At 46.9% G+C, this 6,000-nt stretch overlaps 1 protein-coding gene across 3 annotated transcripts in view; it reads right to left on the reverse strand.

The window, feature by feature from the left end:
- The window catches only part of FAM13C (family with sequence similarity 13 member C), a 115,729-nt gene extending 114,842 nt beyond the window's left edge, over nt 1-887 (reverse strand). The window contains exon 1 of one of the 3 annotated variants that reach the window (XM_064717267.1): nt 731-887. The gene's annotated coding sequence lies outside the window, so the exon portion shown is untranslated. The remainder of the gene's footprint in view (nt 1-730) is intronic. The other 2 variants (XM_064717269.1, XM_064717268.1) reach the window with 2 other exon arrangements.
- Between the last annotated feature and the right edge of the window lie 5,113 nt (nt 888-6,000).

Genomic DNA, 6,000 nt, shown 5'->3' on the forward strand with positions numbered 1-6,000 from the left:
TCACCTTAATCAGTGGTTTCCCTCCAGAGCCGGTGGAAGGTAGAAATTAACTCGTAGTAAAAGAGGACTGCTCGCAGCCAGCACTTCCCTGTGGAGGCACCTTGCACAAGCTGAGGGCTGAGTTACCACCAGGAGATGTTTCCATGGCACCTACCACACACAGTGCCACAGCTTTCCAAGCCACACTGATCCTGGGCCTGATATTTGCTCTTAAATGGGTTTCTGCAGTGCAGGTTTGCAGATATTCCTACTGCCCTGCTGTCCCTCCTGCCTGCTACAGCAGCAAGGAAAATACTGTGACGTGGAGCTCTATATACGCACTATAGCCACTTTTTTGTATAACACATACACTATCATTTTGGCCAACACACGGGCAAGGACCCATCCAGTTATTTTAAAATATGAAGATGCAATTAAGCCTAACACCCTTTATAATTTTTTTAGATACAAAGCCTTGTCCTGGGAAATAAGTCATAAAGAAACAGCATTGCAGTAAAATCTAGTTGGGGGAGATTTTTACATAAACTTGGTAGGTACACATGAAACAAAAGCAGAACACACAAGGCACAAAAAAGTAGAGGTGCTGAGCCAGACCCTTTTGGTGGAGCACTAGAAAAGCAGGAGTTACTCCAACACCACACTGGTGCAGCACAGACAACAAAGACAGTTCCCTCTACCTCAGGAGAAGGAATACCACTTAAAAACTAGGGCAGATCTTTAGCCTACTTACCTCTCCACAGGATCCCTCTATAAGGTCTGAAAATGCTGTGGCTTAGGGCTTCCTTCCTCTGCCTATGGAGCTGGCTCAGAAAAATCCACATCTTCCTCACCACGCCTCAGCCTGGCCTGTCTCTGCAAACAAGCTCCACCTGTGCCCACCACCACAGCTGTGGCTGTTTAACCTGTTAAAAATGCTGTACCCAACACCTCAGCTGTGGCTATTTAGCCTGTTAGAAATGCTGTACCCATCACCTCAGCTGTGGCTATTTAGCCTGTTAAAAATACTGCGCCTATCACCTCAGCTGTGGCTATTTAACCTGTTAAAAAAGCTGTGCCCATCACCTCAGCTGTGGCTATTTAGCCTGTTAAACATTCTGTGCCCACCACCTCAGTTGTGGCTGCTCAGCCTGTTCAAGCTGCTGGGCCCACAGGAGGTCCTGGGGCTGATGGTGCTGTACCCCAACACTGCTAAATATGAGCGACAAAAGAGAGAAGCAAGTGTGAGTGCCCTGTCACAGCAGTGTGATGCTCTGTGCTCATGGCTGAGGGCACAGGGGGCATTTTGGTGTGACATCCCCTCCCTGCTGCGCTCAGCTCCTCTGCCCTGCAGCCTCCCTGCCCTCAAACCCTTAATTGCTGTTTGCAAGAGTACCAGCAGCTCCCCCACCTTTGCTGGGTCCCTTTGGGACGGACCAAAACACCAGGCACTCAGAGTCACCTTAGCCATGCCTGTGAGCCTGCAGCAATCTGCACTCTGCAGAGAAACATATCACATATGTTTCATGAAACATATATGTACCTATTCCTGTGCAAAGCCTACAAATTGAAACAAAAAATGTTTAACTCTCCAACTCTTTGCTACCTGCCCCACAGTACATATTTCTGATTCACATTCTGATTTTCCATCTTACTAGATGCCACAGGAGCCATCCTACTGACATGTCACTCCTCCCTGCTTCAGCTCAGCGTGTAAACTGTAGGCAAACACCCTTCAAACAACAAATTCTCCACCTGAGCAGCAAACACAAATTTTATCTCTTGACTCATAACAAGGCAGCAGCCACTGCGATCAACCCCTTGGTCTCGACTGCTCCTGCGACTCCAGTTATTGAAGAATTCGCTTCCAAGCGCTGCCTGCCGGCTCGGGCAGGGCTCCCGGAGCATGCAGCAGCTAGAGGGCACACTAGCCTTGCAGAGAGGGGGTCCTGCAAGCCCCAGTGCCGGCAGGCAAGGAGCCCGCCCTGGGCAGGGTTTTCCTTTAGTGCTGAGCAGCTCCGAGCATCCCTCCGGATGATTTCTCCTCGCATCGCAGCTGTACAAAAGAGGAGGAGGCTGCGGGCAGCGCAAATTAAACATATAACTGCTCACACTGTGTAGCTGAAGTTCCAACCCTTCCTCCACAACCTCTGGATCAAAGTCAGCCCCTGCAGGACTTCAGATGTATGAAAAGGATGTGTGGTGCTTTGAGGAGCCACCCTGACTTCAAGGGGCACGTCTAAATGAAAAGCAAAGCTTTTGGTCTCGCAGCACCCTGCTGCCCAGGGGAAGGCTTGTGAGGAAAGGCAGTGCCCCAGCCTGGCTGTGTGAGGGGCTGGCCGAGCACCAGGGGCTGCCTTTGTACTCTCTGCACTGGGGCCACTCCTCCAGCTGCTGAATGGGCCACTTGTGAGGGTTGCGGATGTTTCAAAAAGATAGAGAAAGGATAAACACGAAAGGAAAACAGAAAAGTTTAGTTTTGCTCCTTAGAGAACCAGGTTTTTACAGCAGCATTTGGAACAGCAGGATCCCTGTGGGAGAGGGCAGAGGTAAATCCGCTGTCAGCAGCAGTAAAAAACAATAGCAGCAAGAAAAATAATTAACTGAGGCTTCATGGTTCATTGAAGTTTTCCTTCAAAGCTGCAAGCAGCCTGCTCTGCTGACTTGGTGATCTGTGTCTCAGCTTCAGGAGTCTCCAAGCATCCAGGCAAGGGGGAAAGCAAGCCCAGGAGCTGAGCAGGGAGTGCGTGCCCCCAGGGATGTGATGTGGACAGTCCTGCACGGCCCACACCCAGCTGGAGAGGCTCTGCTGGCTCTGGATTAGCAGCAAACACTGGGGCAAGCAGCGCTGCTGATGGCAGCTGCAGGCTTTGGGCACTGTCATGCTGTGATACATCAGTTGCACCACCTCAGCCTTGAGAACCCTTGGGAGCTAAGCCCATAAAAGCATCCCTGAATTATCACGAAGAACAGTCAGGGATGATACACACGGCTGAGATTCTGTCAGACAAACCTGTATTACTGGCTTTCAAAGCAGGTTTTCATCTCACACACAGCATTTGTATATTTTATCCCAATCCACCAGGAGCCACTCTAAACAGTAAACTTGGTAAATTCTGAAAATTTGCACATTTTATGGACCTGATAGATAAACTATAGGGCTTCTCAAGCAAAAGGAAAAAAATAGAAATAAGAGCTACAACCAAGACAGAAGTAGACATGGAAAAATGCATTTCATATTAGGTAATCATTGGCAAGAAATGAGGCATCGCTCTCTCTTGATTGCTACAGTATCAATATAAGTTTTCCTACATTTTAGCTGGTAAAAGTCATAGCAGAGACGTAAGGACTGGTTGCCACACATCCTTCATCACAACAATCTGATTGCCAACCGTGCCTACTCGCCAAGTTAAATTATCAGCAAGGAAGAGTTGCTGTCCTGACAAGAAAGCAGCTCTCCCCTGCTGCTACTTGCACTGCTTTTTGCTGTGCCCACGGGAAGAGCACACAGGCCACAACACCTCCTGCCAGGCGAGCCCTTGTCAGCCCAGCAGCGTCCCCTCTGACTTGATTCCTGCTCACAGCTGCTCAGGTGGCCTTCTCTGGAAATGCCAGAAGACAGAGAAGGGTGTGCCTGCAGAGCCAGGGCCAGCCAGGCACGGGGGAGCTGCCCCTTCTCCAGCACCAGGCGCACACGAGTGCAGAGCTGGGCCTGAGCACATATCCCTGAGTCACAGCAAGGCTCCTTCCACTGGAGACACTGCACCTGGCAGCCTGCGAGCTGCTTCTCTCTATCTGAGCCCATCTCTGGCAGGGGGTGTGCTGGTGTCCTGAGGTGGCTCAGCTGAGCTGGTTTCCAGGCAGCTGAATTACAGGCATGTGGAGAACTGCCCAATGAAACAGTGGGAGGCAAATGCTCAGACTGCTTGCTGGCCCTATTTTTTTTTTTTTTTTGTCTTCCTAGCCCATTAAACCTTCTAGCATCATCTTTTTTTAAAGGCTTTTGAAAAGCCTGCAGAAAGCTGCACAATTCCTTGGCAGTTTTGTGGAACTGAAAGTGACTGGCAGGCGACAGATCAATAAAAGCCAATATTCCTCTCTTGGAGTGAAATGTCATGAAGGTTGTTTTGGAGCCTGCCTCTCTCTGCTTCCTGTTTTGAATCTCATTTTCTTCCTCTAATCTCCACCTGGCACTTAAACCTCTTCATTTTCTTGATGCTGTTCCAGGGAAAACAAGTCAGCATTCAAAGTGCAATATTGCTTCATTATCTAAAGGCGCTATCACGCTGTTGCTGCTAAAGAGCAGAACACCAGCAAAAATAGCCACAAGCTGAAAACTATTGTAATGAGGCAAGTAGAGCTCTTTTTCAGGCCCTAAAAATTATTTGAACTCTGTATTTCTATTATATTTCTGTCTGTATCATGAAATTGGCTGATTCCAGGTTAATTTCTCCAAGAAACAGAAAGATGAAAAACGCAAAGGAACACAGAATTTTTGCAGTCATCGTTTGCTCCTTGCTCCTTGACAATTTGATGGCAGCAAATTGTCTGCTCATTTTCAAAGGGAATTTGAAATGTTGGATTAGTTTCAGCAAAAGTTGCAAGCACCAGGCCAGTTTCTGCATCCCAAATCATCCTCCCAGGAAGGCAGACCTCCCAGAGGCTCCATCCACAAACTGCTGCTGGTTTCTGACAGCTCCCCACAGTTGAAGGGAGACTCAGCTTCCAGCTTCAGCTCCAGGCAGCTCATGGGGTATTAATCTCTTGCTGAAGCAATTATCTCTGGCACCATATGCCACCATTTTTCATAAATAATACAGTTTCAACACAAAATTGCCTCTTTGAAGAGCTGTGAAGAAGTAAGACAGGATGATTAGTCCTTGCCTCCTCTCTGGCTCTAGCTTGCACAGCACCTGAGGTGGGGATATAAAAAGAAAAGAAAAAGGAGGAGTACACTCAGCAAAGGCATCCTCTTGCACCATGGACACTGCCCTAGCCCATATAAAAGTCAGGCATAGGCAGTTTTTCCTTTGTAGTTCTCCAGTGGCATAGAACCACTCCTTACTGGTTCATTTCAAAAGAGTTGCTCCTATTATGTTCAATAAACTCTGCTTTATGCAGTCTTGTGATACTACTACTTGAACAAAATTAGAGAAAACTCAGAGAAAGACTCTCAGAATGCAGACCTTTCCCTCCCCAGAGGCAGCAGCATCTCCATCAATCTTCCCAGTTTCAGATATGATAAAACCCTATTTGGAGTTATTCAGTATGTCATATGAAAATTCAGGTCTCCCGTTTCTAAAGCAACAAGGTAATGGTCTGCTCAGGGGGAATCTCTTCTTCCCATCTCCCTCTCCCTCTCCCAGAAATCTTTTTGGTAGCTAAAATTCCTACACCCAGAAGAGTGACTTCTTAATCATTTCATATCATGGATACACCAGGGAGGAACCAGATTGTCAAACCTACTCTCACAAATATATTTTTTGTTCCCTACTTGTTCCCAGTACCTCCACATGACTCTGTTTAACTTGAAGCAAATGTTATTTAATTAAGCATTTTTCTGATCTCTTGCACAACCTTGTACAAAGCATTTATTGTAATTCACAGAATCTGAGAATACTACTGCAGATGATTTCAGTTATCCCAATTTGGGAGGATGTAATTACCCCCAAGTAATACAAAGCAGGGACACAGCCACTCCAACCCAGGGACATTTTAATTAAAAAGCAAAGTAATTGGATTCCAATGAAAGGCAGCATGACCTAATCCAACCTAATATGCCTCTCACATATCAAAATTTAAAGTTAGAACCACAAAAACCCACACAATTTAGATACAATCTGTAAATACAGAGTTGGTCAGAGCACTGGCCATTTACTGAACAGGGTGTAGGTATTCATCTTGTTGCTCAGCTGCATCTAGTCTCTGCTGTTAATCACTGTAAATGTGTTTACTTTTCAACATGAGCTCTGTGTGACACAGGAAAGGAGAAAAGAGGTTAGGCAGATAATTTTGCAGCCTGCA

This window comes from Zonotrichia leucophrys, chromosome 6 (assembly GCF_028769735.1).
Source record: "Zonotrichia leucophrys gambelii isolate GWCS_2022_RI chromosome 6, RI_Zleu_2.0, whole genome shotgun sequence".
NCBI classification, from domain to species: Eukaryota; Metazoa; Chordata; class Aves; order Passeriformes; family Passerellidae; genus Zonotrichia; species Zonotrichia leucophrys.